Source organism: Bacillus rossius, chromosome 2 (assembly GCF_032445375.1).
Source record: "Bacillus rossius redtenbacheri isolate Brsri chromosome 2, Brsri_v3, whole genome shotgun sequence".
In the NCBI taxonomy this organism is placed as follows: Eukaryota; Metazoa; Arthropoda; class Insecta; order Phasmatodea; family Bacillidae; genus Bacillus; species Bacillus rossius.
The window spans coordinates 112,565,143-112,569,329 of NC_086331.1; positions in this window are offsets into that span (position 1 = coordinate 112,565,143).

Here is a 4,187-nt window from a genome sequence, read left to right on the forward strand (position 1 = left end):
CACACATACTGTGTTTTATTTTCCTGGCTTTGGATGATCTGAAAATAAGAATATTAATATTTTACTTGTACAGTAAAAGTTCATTGTGAAATGGTTTTTACTTTACCAATTAGCCATGTGTCAAGCGTGGTATACATTGGTATCTTGTATAAGTAAAAAATTGAACACATTTTTTAGGACCATCTACTTCTTGCAAATTCATGTTGCATGAATAAAATTCTTTAAGGACATGACTATTAGTAGTGGTAAGCAAAGCCAATTATTTCATTTTGAAACAAATTTGATAGGTAATTTATGAAGTCAACCATGTCAAATTAATAGTTTCTTCTTCATGTGCCATCTCTAAGAAGGTTGACAACCATAATGGATATCTGGGTTAGAACCCAGCCATGATGATTTTCCAGAGGTTATCAGCGAGGATCGTAAATACAATGTTTCCCGGTTGCCTTCTGCATCCAATGCTGTTGACCATCAAGTAGTTAATCTGCCTTCTGTGGGGATTGCTCCCCTCCAAGGACAAGATGGTGCCCTTTACCTCTATTTGCTCGTTCTTCCTCTTATGAGGCTGTTTACTTTTACTATGGTGGGATCCAATTAATTAATCAACATTATACAAGCTGATGGCTAAAAATATGTAACACTATGTCTGTACAACAAAGCATTATGGCCTGAAAAGCACCACAGGTGACAAACTGGCCAATCTTGTAACTGAGGAATCTATGAGAGTTTATGAGGAATCTGAGATAAATGTAAGGAAATGCTCACAAGTGAGATTAAATGTTCTGCCCTTCCATCTTTATCGTCAGCTCAAGTTCCAGTGAAGACTTGCAGCTTCTGTTGTAAAATACTCGCAAAACTCGACAATGTTTAGCATACAGAAAGTCCATTTCTACAACAGCTGGTCTTTGTGATACTGAAGGGTGCTTGGAGTCAGAATCTAAGTAACCTTCAAACAGCGCCTGATGAGAAGTGCAATCTAAATAATGGGGAATCCATTCTATTATGAATATGCTGGCTAGTGTAGTAGCCTTTTTGTTAAAAGGAAAAAAATATTTCACAAAAATATGTATTTCTACAATCATTTATTCCAGCCTGTGGGCTGGACTATACAGGTTGAAATTTCGAAACAGTTAAATATGATATACATATTTAAATATCAATGTTATGGGTATATGTATATGTAATTGTTACATGACAGTAAAAAGTATGTAAAAATTATACAACAAAGTATGATTGATAAGCGGATACACAAATTACGTTACATTAAGCAAAAAAATATAATCAGCAAAGATACGAAGAGGAACTGTGTATGATGCTAGCATTATGCAAAAATAATTTTTGTCTAGAATAGTAAATGCAACATGTACGTAAGTGATATGTAAGAAGAATTTACACATGGCCAAAAATTTTTTTTATGTAAACGGCCCATAGAATAAAATAAATTAATAACCTGAATTTTTAATTAAACTATGCATGGATATAATTCAGAAACACCAAAATATTTAACAGTATTTTACTCTGAAAATATAACATTACGTGTACATGATAATCAAAGCTCTTACTCTTTGTAATAAAAATGATCCTGCAATGCACATACATACGTACAATACATAATTATTGATTCTCTTAGGCATCTTATTGAAACCTCGGGTACAAGGTAGGTAAATGGGAACACTCGTAACACATGAAAGCAGAAAGCATAGGGCAGGTATGATACAACAAATTTCAAAAATGAAAAAAAAGGCATACCGCTCACGTAAATCTTCCTGTGACAATGTAAAAATGCTTTACACTAACTGTATCCTCACTAAATATCAAAAATTCAAATATTTAATTGGCAAATAAAACTTATTGAGCTATACACGCAGCCATTCTGAACAGGATAATTACAAAAAACCTGCAAGCTGCAGAAAAATAGATCAAAATTATTAACTTGAATTAATATTATGTTCCAATGTACAGATGTATCGCATATTGTAATGCAAAATCGCCAATTACAGGAAATAATGATCGCCAAAAACTACAAAAAGTGCCACAGCTCTACAATAATAGACATGACTAAAGCACATTGGTAATAAGTGCATTAAATGGCAATGGTGAAAAAGAGTTAAATATGGTGCACAATTACCCAAGAAATAGGCAACGTCCATTATGAAGCGCACATGATTTTCTACTGCGATCACCTCTACCATGGAACCACAACCCTAAACGATCAAACGATGTACAAAACTGAAGGCTGTACGAGTAAGACAGGCCTCGGGAGCAAGCATATTTATAACACAATTGACCACTGGCTGCGTATGTACGACGACTCAAAAGGAGGGGGCAAATGTCACTACAACACAAAATAAAAATGATGTGAACAAGGAGTGGGAGGTGGGGAAGGGAGGGAGATTGGCATGCTCCAGACAACTTAAAATGCAGAAATCGTTGCAAATTCCCCCACCCCCTAAAATCTCCATGTCCTGGAAAGATACATATAACTGTGCCAGTCTATTCTCACAGCAAGAGCGAAGCCGACGAAATTATGTAAACAAAAGAAAAAATACAAGACATGGAATATCAAAGAGAAGTTACTCGTTGCAGACGAGGTCATTGGATGAAGACGGTGGCTCCACAGGATACAGCGAGGAGAGTCGTTTGTCAGTGTTCCGCTGCTGAAGAGATGTGGGCTCAGGCGCGATGAAGACGAAGGTGATGGGATCCGGTTAATCATTCTGTTCACGTGCAAGGCAGGTAGCAGGCCTGCAGGGGCAAAGCCTTCATCAGTGACAGGTGACGAAGGAGTCATGCGTCCCTTAGTACGTATGGGAAATGTAATGGCTCCGGCAGCCAGAGAGCATGCTGGCGAAGGGCGTCAGGAAGAAAATATGTCAGCAGGCAGTTTTCCAGGCCCTCAAGAACAACAGGATGGGCGGTGAGCCCTGGCGGGATGCACAACTAGGTAAACCCGTACAGGCTGCAAGCCCGTGCCAGGTCAGACAGATGCGCATCAACCAAGCAAGTCAGCGTCAAAGAGGCAACATCGGGCAGACTCAAACATGGGTGCATTCCGGAGTCGGGGATCGCCAACCTCGACGATACGAAGGACGTGGCAAATGTTGGGTAGCCAAGTGGGTATTGCCCTGAAGTCGGCAAAGGTGGGTTCCAATCAGATCAAAGAGGCCATTTCAGCAAGCGAAAAGGCGGGCAAGGCTGACTCAGATGTGAAGCACCAAGGCAGGATGTAGGGCGGGGTAGCAGATTACATCTTTTGTTGCAGAGGCAATAATAAGCGGCCATTTTAAAATATCATCTATTTTTTTCTTCAAAAAGATGATGTAAATGATTTATCTGATACAACTTCTTCTGTAATATTTTGAGATGCAGACGAGGTTCCAGGAACAGCTAAATCTTCTTGAAAACGATGCTCTGTATCTTCATGATCAGAATAACTTTTTTCAAGCAAGTCTTCTTCTATTGCTTGTTGATATTGAAGTTCTGGTGATGAAGGGTCAGATAACGTTTCGACTCTAAAAAAATTTAATAGTAAATTTATAGGTACACGTCGTTTGTCCTAAAATCGTTTGTCCTAAAGCATTTATCCTAATTTCGTTTGTCCCAAAAATTAGGACAAACGACTTTAGGACAAACGACGATAGGACAAACGACTTTAGAACAAACGACTTTAGGACAAACGACTTTTAGGACAAACGACGGTTCCAGTATCGATAAATCCTTACTCTGAGTATATGGACAAACGACTTTAGGACAAACGACATTAGGACAAACGACTTTAGGACAAACGACATTAGGATAAACGACTTTAGGACAAATGACTTTAGGACAAACGACATTAGGACAAACGACTTTAGGACAAACGACATTAGGACAAACGACTTTAGGACAAACGACTTTAGGACAAACTACTTTTAGGACATATGATTTTAGGACAAACGACATTATGAAAAACCAAGTTAGGACAAATGACTTTAGGACAAAAAACTTTGAGTCAAACTATTTTATTTGAAAACCACAGAGCATGTGAGAACTTACAGTAAAAGAAAACGTTTGAAGAAATAATGTTATATACTGGGGAAATACTTTACATTCTATGTAAAAAATTCAGCGTTTACGATCGTTACAATTTTTAGACATCTAGGAATGGACGACTACGGTTTCAACGACCTAAATATGTTTTTTTTTTT